The sequence below is a fragment of the Schistocerca piceifrons genome, chromosome 2 (assembly GCF_021461385.2).
Source record: "Schistocerca piceifrons isolate TAMUIC-IGC-003096 chromosome 2, iqSchPice1.1, whole genome shotgun sequence".
Classification (NCBI taxonomy): domain Eukaryota; kingdom Metazoa; phylum Arthropoda; class Insecta; order Orthoptera; family Acrididae; genus Schistocerca; species Schistocerca piceifrons.
The window spans coordinates 259,248,521-259,261,388 of NC_060139.1; positions in this window are offsets into that span (position 1 = coordinate 259,248,521).

A 12,868-nucleotide genomic window follows, 5' to 3' on the forward strand; every position below is an offset into this window, starting at 1 on the left:
AATGAAGGAGGCATATTAATGTCTGCTCTCCAACCAGAACAATATGTTGCATGTATCTATGAAAACGTGTGGTGGATTGGGAATATCTGTGAGACCTCCACAGAGCAAAGGGATGCATTAATAAACTTTATGCACCCACATGATCCAGCAAATTCATTTTATTGGCCACCAAGAAGTGACAAGTTCTGGGTTCCAGAACACCACATTATTGCAGTTATTCCAGCTCCATCAGTAAATTCGTCTGGTAGGCAATACACCATTCCTCTTGATATTCATCAGAAATTTAATGTAGCATATCAAAAATTGAAATAGGTTAGAGGAAACAATCTAAGAAACCCAAGCCTTCTAATTTTACACAGAGCCCTTAAATAATTTTACTATCAGGTTTGGGAACCTGTGTAAAGAAACCCTTTTCAGGCTTGGGATCCTGTGGTAAAGAAACCCACACGTGGGTATTGTTGCTAAGCTATCGGGCGTGGCCCCTATGGCAATGGGAATGCTGGTTTTTCTCAGATGAAATTATACTAGCAGTGGTTAAGCCACCATGGACCATAGCAACTCATTTATACACTTCTTTTCCATCAGTAAGCTGGTGTTGTTAATTAAACAGGCGGGGGTGAAGCTGACTCCTGCACGTGGTGCCCCTGCATAGGTACTGGACTAGATTCTCCAGTACTGAACTGAACGTCAGCATTCCAAAAGCATTGCATTATAGGTTTCACTATGAATGGAAACCAAAGGTCTTTATCAAGACCTCACCTTGTGATTGTATCAATCAACATAGAAGGATTGTCTGTTGCCAAAGAAGAACTCCTGCAACATATTGCCAAGGAACCTAGGTGTGATATTTTATGTATACAAGAAACCCATCGAGATGACACCATGAGAAGACCAAAAATCCTTGGGATGAAACTGGCAGTTGAGCGACCCCATAGACAATATGGCAGTGCTATCTTTGTGAGGAACGATATAGCTGTTCTCTCTACCTCACTTACAGAATTCAACAATATTGAAATACTGTCTGTAGAACTGAATGGTTGTATTGTGTCGTCAATTTACAAACCCCCAGGAGCAGATTTCCAATTTTCACCTACAGACAACTACACCAATCAACAAGCTCACTTTATTGTTGGAGATTTCAATAGTCATAGCAGTGTTTGGGGTTATGCTGAGGACGACAGTAATGGTGAAGCAGTTTTGACTTGGGCTGATACCAACCATCTTAATCTTGTCCATGATAATAAACTCCCACCATCTTTTAACAGTGGGCGTTGGAAACGTGGGTATAACCCCGACTTAATTTTTGTTAGCGAGAACATAGCTCACCAATGCAGAAAAACTGTTCTAAATCCGATACCAAATACTCAACACCGCCCCATAGGCTGCCAAGTGTTTGCAGCCATTACTCCTAGAATCACATCATTCCGAAGGCGATACAATTTCAAGAAAGCAGACTGGCAGAAGTTTGCTGATCTCCTTGACTCAGAAGTTTCACGCATAGAACCCTCAGTTTCCAACTATGATGAGTTTGTAGAAGCCGTGAAAAGATGCTCAAGACTCTCAACTCCCAGAGGCTGTCGAGTTAACTACATACCTGGCTTGACAGAAGAATCCGTGAAGCATCTACATAACTATATCCAACTTTTCAATGATAATCCTTACAGCATTGAAACCTTAACTGCTGGCCAAAATTTATCCTCAGCCTTAGCCAAATCCAAAAAAGAACGATGGATAGAGCTACTCGAGAACCTTGATATGTCTAAAAGCAGTCAGAAAGCCTGGCAGTTGCTGCGACGCCTGAACAACGACCCTGTCCACAATTATGGCCATGCAAACATTGCACCAGATCAAATTGCTCATCATCTAGTTCAGAATGGAAGGGTCAATTGTTCTAAAGATAGAACAAAACTCAAAAGAGAACCTGAACGTGAAAACAACCATATATCAAATGACTTCATCTTACAAGAACTCAGAACCGCAATTCAGAAATGCAAAAATGGTAAAGCGCCTGGTCTAGACGACCTAATGATTGAGCAAATTAAACATTTTGGTCCCATCACGGAAAGATGGCTTCTGCAATTCTATAATGGTTGTCTGAAGCGGAAACAGATCCCTGCCATCTGGAGGAAAACTAAAGTTATTCCCTTACTAAAACCTGGAAAGGGTGCAGCTGATCCCAAGAACTACCGACCGATTTCGCTCCTTTGCCATTTGTATAAAATCTATGAAAGAATGTTGCTAAATAGACTCACTCCCATTGTTGAAAAACAACTCATACCTCAACAAGCAGGTTTCCGACCTGGAAAGAATTGTACAGCACAAGTCCTTAATCTGACTGAACATATTGAAGAGGGATATGAAAAAGGATACATTTCCGGGGCTGTCTTCGTGGATCTCACAGCAGCATATGACACCATTCAACATCGACAATTATTGCACAAAGTCTACTACATCACTAGAGACATTAATTTCACCAGAACTGTGCAGACACTTTTGGAAAACCGGCGATTCTATGTGGAGTTCCAAGGAAGAAAGAGTAGATGGAGAAGTCAAAGGAATGGCTTGCCTCAGGGTAGTGTCCTTTCCCCCATATTGTTCAACATATTTACAAATGACCAGCCTCAACCTTCTCTTACAAAGAGTTTCATCTATGCAGATGATCTTGCCTTAGTCACACAAGCCAGAGATTTTGACACAGTAGAAAACCAGCTTACTGTTGCTCTCAAGGACCTATCTGAGTACTACAGAGTCAATAACTTAAGACCGAACCCTGCTAAAACTCAAGTTTGTGCTTTCCACCTACGCAATCGAGAGGCCTATAGAAAACTTACAGTGTTTTGGGAAGATCAAGAGCTTGAACATTGTTTCTACCCCAAATATCTGGGTGTCACCTTAGATCGAACGTTGACCTACAGAAAACACTGCACTAACACCAAGCAGAAAGTTGCTGCTCGTAACAACATCCTGCGGAAGCTCACTGGCAGCGTTTGGGGTGCAGATCCCAAACTACTAAGAACATCAGCCTTGGCCTTGTGTTATTCCGCAGCTGAATACGCATGTCCTGTATGGTACAAGTCATCTCATGCAAAGCAGGTTGATGTGGCCCTGAACGAAACCTGCAGGACAGTAACGGGATGCCTCAAAGCTACACCTATTGATAAACTCCATAAACTAGCAGGTATTGCTCCTCCAGACATAAGGCGTGAAGTCGCAGCCAAACTTGAGAGACATAAAGCAGATCATAACACCGATCACCTGCTACATGGATACCAGCTACCAATTAGTAGACTCAAATCTAGGAGGAGCTTCATGAGAACTACTACACCCCTCACCGGTCGGACTGGAGCAGCCAGACTATCTCAGTGGACAGCAAAATCTGACAGTAACGATTGGATGACTCCTTCTGAGACCCTTCCTCCTGGTGGAAATCAAGTCTGGACAGTGTGGAAGTCTCTAAATCGGCTCAGGAGTGGCGTCGGACGAACTAAGGACAATCTGTTTAAATGGGGCTTCATGAAGGAATCTTCCACCTTGTGTGACTGCGGAGAAGAACAGACAACCAAACATTTAATTAACTGTCCTAGATGTCCTGTATCATGTTCCACACAAGAGCTTGTTGATGTTTCAGACAATGCTGCTGCCGTTGCACAATTTTGGGCTAATACCGTTTAGTTTGTTCTTTTATGATTTGACCTGATTTGTTATATTGTATATATTGTAAATATTGTTGTAATGTTTTTGACTCGAAATAAATAAATAAATAAAATTAAACAGGCAACTAATAATTAGATGATTATGCAAATAAATTTTACAATTTACATTCGTTCTTAATAATAATTTTGTGTGTGTGTGTGTGTGTGTGTGTGTGTGTGTGTGTGTGTGTGCGCGTATGAGAGAGAGAGAGAGAGAGAGAGAGAGAGTGTGGAGGGGGGGGGGGGGAGGTGACAATTACAAAATAACATTGTTTCTATTTTTCTTCTTTTGCTATTCGGACTTAAGCTAGGTCCTATTCATCAGGACTTCTTATTTCACTTATCCCAGACATTAATAAACATGTATAAGGCAAAATAAAAGATTTCAGGTATAATTTGAGTGCCAGAAAAATGTGTTCAAACTTCCAATGCGCCTCTTTGATGATGCTACTTTTTAGGGCCTTATATGCTTGCATCGCAAAACCAAATTTACATTTTTTTTAAACAGCTAATTTTTTTGCCCAACTTTGCTTCAAATTATCTATATGAAAATTGCTCAGAAATCCTTTTCTTAATATTCTACTTTAAAGAGCTCTAAAAGTTGTGTAAGAGGGCCAAGATTTGTTTCTTTCATGCAAATACTTACAGAGATATCTCATCTCAAAGTTGCTGAAAATTCAAAGACGCACTATAGAAAGCTGTGCTATGGTCTTAAACAAGTGACTGTAGCTCCGAAAGTATTGAATTTCTGAAACTGAAACTTTACCAGTGTTCATTGAGAACATGTGTGAATGTTCATACAAAATTTCATCAAAATCCATGATGGTCGAGCCTCTAGATCACTTGGCATGGAATGACCCCAAACAAGAGTTACCAAACCGAATATTTCTGAAAAACTTCCACATTCTACTTATCAAACCACTTACTAAGCACAGTCAAGAAATAACATAATCTAATATAAACCCAACATATGCATTTAATAATATACAACCTAAAATATCTTTGTTTTTTGTAAATGTATGAATTACTGCTTTGTATAAATGTGTTACCTCAAAAACTATCCAATCTCCTGGTTTCCCACCTCCGGAAATGCAACTCACTCACCCTTCACAACCTTTCCAGCAAACCTCAACCTCCTCTCATTGCACACAGACCCAGTCTCTCCCATCTACTCAATCTCCCACTTCCAGCTCCACTCCCCCCAAAACCTCAAAATTCCAATCAACACAATCTGGAACCACAACACCCTAATTCAGTAGTTAACCTTTCCTCCAAACCTCTCTCCCAATCCGAAACCTCTGTCCTATCCAAAGGCCTCACCTTCAGCCCCACTCCAAGATTCAACCAAACAGCCCCTGTCAAAGATTTACTGTCCTACACCCGTACTCTCTGCTGGAAATATCACTTTGCCACGAAGAAAAATGATCCTAATCCTACTCCTGATGATCCAACTCCCCAAGACACTATCCAAATTGAATCCTGCCTGGAACAGTTCCGTCCTCCGTCACAGTGGGACCCACCTCCTCTTCCTCAAAATCACCCTCTCCAAACTTTCCACGAATTTCTGACTTCCAGCCTTGCCTCTCTATCCTTCTTAAAAAACCTTAATCCTACTCCCAACATCACCACTGCTGAAGCCCAGGCTATCCGTGATCTGAAGGCTGACCAATCCATCGTCATTCTTCCGGCGGACAAGGGTTCCACGACCGTGGTACTTGATCGTCGGGAGTATGTGGCTGAGGGACTGCGTCAGCTTTCAGACAACACTACTTACAAAGTTTGCCAAGGTAATCCCATTCCTGATGTCCAGGCGGAGCTTCAAGGAATCCTCAGAACCTTAGGCCCCCTACAAAACCTTTCACCTGACTCCATCAACCTCCTGACCCCACCAACACCCCGCACCCCTACCTTCTACCTTCTTCCTAAAATTCACAAACCCAATCATCCCGGCCGTCCCATTGTAGCTGGTTACCAAGCCCCCACAGAACGTATCTCTGCCTACGTAGATCAACACCTTCAACCCATTACATGCAGTCTCCCATCCTTCATCAAAGACACCAACCACTTTCTCGAATGCCTGGAATCCTTACCCAGTCCGTTACCCCCGGAAACCATCATTGTAACCATTGATGCCACTTCCTAATACACAAATATTCCGCACGTCCAGGGCCTCGCTGTGATGGAGCACTTCCTTTCACGTCGATCACCTACCACCCTACCTAAAACCTCTTTCCTAATTACCTTAGCCAGCTTCATCCTGACCCACAACTTCTTCACTTTCGAAGGCCAGACATACCAACAATTAAAGGGAACAGCCATGGGTACCAGGATGGCCCCCCTCGTACGCCAACCTATTCATGGGTCACTTAGAGGAAGCCTTCTTGGTTACCCAGGCCTGCCAACCCAAAGTTTGGTACAGATTTATTGATGACATTTTCATGATCTGGACTCACAGTGAAGAAGAACTCCAGAATTTCCTCTCCAACCTCAACTCCTTTGGTTCTATCAGATTCACCTGGTCCTACTCCAAATCCCATGCCACTTTCCTTGACATTGACCTCCACCTGTCCAATGGCCAGCTTCACATGTTCGTCCACATCAAACCCACCAACAAGCAACAGTACCTCCATTATGACAGCTGCCACCCATTCCACATCAAACGGTCCCTTCCCTACAGCCTAGGTCTTCGTGGCAAACGAATCTGCTCCAGTCCAGAATCCCTGAACCATTACACCAACAACCTGAAAACAGCTTTCGCATCCCGCAACTACCCTCCCGACCTGGTACAGAAGCAAATAACCAGAGCCACTTCCTCATCTCCTCAAACCCAGAACCTCCCACAGAAGAACCCCAAAAGTGCCCCACTTGTGACAGGATACTTTTTGGGACTGGATCAGACTGTGAATGTGGCTCTCCAGCAGGGATACGACTTCCTCAAATCCTGCCCTGAAATGAGATCCATCCTTCACGAAATCCTCCCCACTCCACCAAGGGTGTCTTTCCACCGTCCACCTAACCTTCGTAACCTCTTAGTTCATCCCTATGAAATCCCCAAACCACCTTCCCTACCCTCTGGCTCCTACCCTTGTAACCGCCCCCGGTGTAAAACCTGTCCCATGCACCCTCCCACCACCACCTACTCCAGTCCTGTAACCCGGAAGGTGTACATGATCAAAGGCAGAGCCATGTGTGAAAGCACCCACGTGATTTACCAACTGACCTGCCTACACTGTGAAGATTTCTATGTGGGAATGACCAGCAACAAACTGTCCATTCACATGAATGGACACAGGCAGACAGTGTTTGTTGGTAATGAGGATCACCCTGTGGCTAAACATGCCTTGGTGCACGGCCAGCACATCTTGGCAGTGTTACACCGTCCGGGTTATCTGGACACTTCCCACTAACACCAACCTGTCAGAACTCCGGAGATGGGAACTTGCCCTTCAGTATATCCTGTCTTCTCGTTATCCGCCAGGCCTCAATCTCCGCTAATTTCTAATTTCAATTTGCTGCCACTCATACCTCACCTGTCTTTCCACAACATCTTTGCCTCTGTACTTCCGCCTCGACTGACATCTCTGCCCAAACTATTTGCCTTTACAAATGTCTGCTTGTGTCTGTGTATGTGCGGATGGATATGTGTGCGCGCATGCGCGCGCGAATGTATACCTGTCCTTTTTTCCCCCTAAGGTAAGTCTTTCCGCTCCCGGGATTGGAATGACTCCTTACCCTCTCCCTTAAAACCCACATCCTTTCGTCTTTCCCTCTCCTTCCCTCTTTCCTGACGAAGCAATCGTTGGTTGCGAAAGCTTTCGTTTGGTGAGTCACATCTTTATTAAGATGATGTGACTTACCAAACGAAAGTGCTGGCAGGTTGATAGACACACACACACACACACACACACACACACACACACACACACACACACACACACACACACAGAGTCAGTCAACAACATGGCGGATAACACAGTGCACCTGTGTAAAATACGTGACAAAAAGTGTTTGTGCTGTTACAAAAAAGAAGAAAGGCCAAAAAAAAAAACAAGGAGAGGAGAAAGTAAGTAAAATGAACAAATGACAGCGCGTAACTTTAAACTCGCGGAGTTGAAGTAAATGATTGGAATCTTTGCTTTTGCACAGGCCAGCTGCAGCATCCAAACTGCTGTTGATATTTTACTACTGTAGAAATTGAAGATACATGTAATTTGCCAGCTGAAGATGGGTGCAAACCCGAAATGCATATTGGCATAAATAAAATGCATTTTCAAAAAAGTGGCTGGTCGCTCTATTTTTATAGTAAAGTATCATGATCCACGGCCACAGAACTCAGTAGTCCAAATAAAATGGACAAATTGTTATATGTTCAGAGAAGTTATAGCTTGGTTTTCAATTAATTATCTTACAGTTAATATTTACAAATACTAATTTTATACAGTTCCACACAAAAAGTAAAACTCCAGAAAATATAGTAATTGCTCGTGACAACCAGGAACTACAACAGGTGCACTCCACTAAATTCCTAGGGGTTCACACTGACAGTAGGCTCAACTAGAAACAGCATGCGTCCCTTACTCTAAAAAGGCTTTCATCAGCAACTTTTGCTTTAAGAATCATTACTCATTTTGGGGGCATCAACATTTTAAAATCAGCTTACTTTGGATACTTTCACTCATTAATGAGTTATGGAATAATCTTCTGGGGTAATTCACCAGCCTCAAAAAAAAAAAAGTCTTAACTGCTCAGAAGAGAGCAGTCAGAATCATGTGTGGGGTTCCTCCATGAACCTCATGTAGAAAACTTTTCACACAGTTAGGTATACTGACCACAACATGTCAGTACATATACTCTCTGATGAATATTGTTAATGAAGACTATACTCAGTATGAAACAAATTGTTCATATCATAACTACAATACTAGAGGTAAAGATGGTCTGCATGTCCAACTAAAAAAATTATCACATGTACAGAAGGGAGTAAAGTATGCAGCTATAAAGACTTAATGCATTGCCTAATTATATTAAATGTACAAGAGAAAATGAAACGCTGTTCAAAGGTATGTTAAAAAAAATACCTGCTTGACCATCCACTGTACTCCTTAGATGAATTCTTTTCCAGAAATAATGCACTCCCTTAATAATAGATGCATTTAGTCTCTTAGTTATTAGATGGATGATACAGTATTATGTTAATGTTATAGTGTTAAAGTTATAGTTATAATGTTATAGTGTGAATTGCTATACTAGTTAAATAACAGCTTGTAAATGAGAAAAAGTGATACTTATTAATATCTATATCATTGTATTATATTACTATTCCGTAGCATTAATTGTATTTGTGCAACTGTATTGACACGTTCCACATACAGGCGAATCGCTCGCATGTACAGATCCATGGAATACGTATACCAAATAAAGAAAGAAAGAAAGAAAAGCAAAAAGGCACTGTGAATAATGTAAGAGAAGAAAATTTATTGACGCAAACAAGCGTGAATGAGGTCAATGTAAATTTGCCGACCAAAAATTGTGCCGAAGTGTTTAGTATAACAATCCATCCTCCATTGTGAACTCCAGTAACAGCAAACTGTTTGTGTTTTCAGACAGCCATGGTTGTGGACTTGCGAGTAAACTAAGCGAAATTAAAAAAATGACTGCATCCACAGAGGCAAAAAATCTACATGATAAAGACTTCGTTGTACTTCAGGGAGGCACAAATGACATCTACAAAAATGAAACAGCGAGTGCAACGCGCGACCTTGAGCAGTGTCTGAGAAACCTCACTCACATTAACGTAGTAATGGTCCATATTCCGCATTGCTATGATCTTTTCAGATCGTCACCTGTTAACAGGGAAACAAAAAGTGCCAACTATCAGTTTGCAAAAATCTGCAGACATTTTAAAAACGTGAAACGCGTTGATATAAGCAATACTGGATGTAGATTCCGCACGCAACACGGACTTCACCTGAAGGGCTTGGGGAAAGAATATCTGGCAAACCTGATAACCAAGGTAACAAAAAACCACCAAAACTAACTCAAAACCAAAACGATAATTGCACTGCCATCGCCTGACTCCATAACGAAAACACTTCAAAAAAAGGTAAAAGCATTAGAGCCATCATCAGCACCAGCAAAGCATGTAAACAAAAAGAAGAAAAGTTAAAAGAAAAAACAGTGGACAGAGATTTCAATGACAAAAGAACTACAGTTCCTCATCATCCAAATATTATTTTAGAAGAAAACGAGAAGACTCCAAGTTCACAAGAAAACACAGCAGTAGTGGCAGAACCAACATTTGAAGTGGCAGAAACAGCATCACGATCAACAACAAGTAGAAGGCTGTTGGGCAGAAGAAATGCTGAGCTGCCTCCTCATCTCAACGATTTTTTGTGTGTGGGCCTGAAGAAAAAGAAGGGACAACAGTACCTAGTGTCAAGTGTCTCCTCCCTCCTGTCTCAAGACAGACTCCGGTGGATTCTCAGTCAGGTAACAGCACTAATAAAATGAAAAAGAAAGAGGAAGGCATGTCTTTCTTTCATCAAAATATAAGGGGCCTCTTAAACAAAACAGATCAACTTCTTATTAACATTAATGAAAAGGACAGTATAAATAATGCTCAGATTCAGTGCTTAACTGAGCACCATGTAACTGATAAATGTACCTTGCCATGTATAGTAAGTTATAGCTTAGTTACATACTACTGTAGGGAATGTCACTAAACTATAGCAGTGACATACTACTGTACGGAACCCCCCATGAACCATGGACCTTGCCGTTGGTGGAGAGGCTTACGTGCCTCAGCGATACAGATAGCCATACCGTAGGTGCAACCACAACAGAGGGGTATCTGTTGAGAGGCCAGACAAACATGTGGGTCCTGAAGAGGGGCAGCAGCCTTTTCAGTAGTTGCAGGGGCAACAGTCTGGATGATTGACTGATCTGGCCTTGTAACACTAAACAAAACCGCCTTGCTGTGCTGGTACTGCGAACGGTTGAAAGCAAGGGGAAACTACAGCCATAATTTTTCCCAAGGGCATGCAGCTTTACTGTATGGATAAATGATGATGGCGTCCTCTTTTGTAAAATATTCCGGAGGTAAAATAGTCCCCCATTCGGATCTCCGGGCGGGGACTACTCAAGAGGACGCCGTTATCAGGAGAAAGAAAACTGGCGTTCTACGGATTGGAGCATGTAATGTCAGATCCCTTAATCAGGCAGGTAGGTTAGAAAATTTAAAAAGGGAAATGGATAGGTTAAAGTTAGATATAGTGGGAATTAGTGAAGTTCGGAGCAGGAGGAGCAAGACTTCTGGTCAGGTGAATATAGGGTTATAAATACAAAATCAAATAGGAGTAATGCAAGAGTAGTTTTAATAATGAATAAAAAGTAGGAGTGCGGGCAAGCTACTACAAACAGCACAGTGAGCGCATTATTGTGGCCAAGATAGACATGAAGCCCACACCTACTACAGTAGTACAAGTTTATATGCCAACTAGCTCTGCAGATGACGAAGAAATTGATGTAATGTATGATGAGATAAAAGAAATTATTTAGATAGTGAAGGGAGACGAAAATTTAATAATCATGGGTGACTCGAATTCAATAGCAGGAAAAGGGAGAGAAGGAAATGTAGTAGGTGAATATGGATTGAGAGTTAAGAAATGAAAGAGGAAGCCGCCTGGTAGAATTTTGCACAGAGCATAACTTAATCATAGCTAACACTTGGTTCAAGAATCATGAAAGAAGGTTGTATACATGGAAGAAGCCTGGATATACTAAAAGGTATCAGATAGATTATATAATGGTAAGACAGAGATTTAGGAACCAGGTTTTAAATTGTAAGACATTTCCAGGGGCAGATGTGGACTCTGACCACAATCTATTGGTTATGAACTGTAGCTAAAATTGAAGAAACTGCAAAAAAGTGGGAATTTAAAGAAATGGGACCTGGATAAACTGACAGAACCAGAGGTTGTACAGAGTTTCAGGGAGAGCATAAGGTAACATGTGACAGCAATGGAGGGAAGAAATACAGCAGAAGAAGAATGGATAGCTTTGACGGATGAAGTAGTGAAGGCAGCAGAGGATCAAGTAGGTAAAAAGACGAGGGCTAGCAGAAATCCTTGGGTAACAGAAGAAATATTGAATTTAATTGATGAAAGGAAAACATATAAAATGCAGTCAATGAAGCAGGCAAAAAGGAATACAAACATCTCAAAAATGAGATTGACAGGAAGTGAAATGGCTAAGCACGGATGACTAGAGGGCAAATGTAAGGATGTAGAGGCTTTTCTCACTAGGGGTAAGATAGATACTGCCAACAGGAAAATTAAAGAGACCTCTGGAGAAAAGCGAACCACTTGTATGAATATCAAGAGCTCAGATGGAAACCCAGTTCTAAGCAAAGAAGGGAAAGCAGAAAGGTGGAAGGAGTATTTAGAGGGTCTATACAAGGGCGATGTACTTGAGGACAATATTATGGAAATGGAAGAGTATGTACATGAAGATGAAATGGGAGATATGATACTGCATTAAGAGTTTGACAGAGCAATGAAAGACCTGAGTCGAAACAAGGCCCCGGGAATAGAAAACATTCCATTAGAACTACTGACAGCCTTGGGAGAGCCAGTCCTGACGAAACTCTACCATCTGGTGAGTAAGATGTATGAGACAGGCAAAATAGCCTCAGACTTTGAGAAGAATATAATAATTCCAATCCCAAACAAAGCAGGTGTTGACAGACGTGAAAATTACCAAACTATCAGTATAATAAGTCACGACTGTTAAAGAGTAACACGAATTCTTTACAGACGAATGCAAAAACTGGTAGAAGCCAACCTCAGGGACGATCAGTTTGGATTATGTAGAAATATTGGAACACATGAGGCAATACTGACCCTACAACTTATCTTAGAAGATAGATTAACTAAAGGCAAACCGACATTTCTATCATTTGTAGACCTAGAGAAAGCTTTTGGAAATGTTGACTGGAATACTCTCTTTCAAATTCTGAAGGTGGCAGGAATAAAAAACAGGGAGTGTAAGGCTATTTACAATTTGTACAGAAACCAGATGGCAGTTATACGAGTCAAGGGGCATGAAAGAGAAGCAGTGGTTGGGAAGGGAGTGAGACAGGGTCGTAGCCTATCCCCGATGTTATTTGATCTGTATAT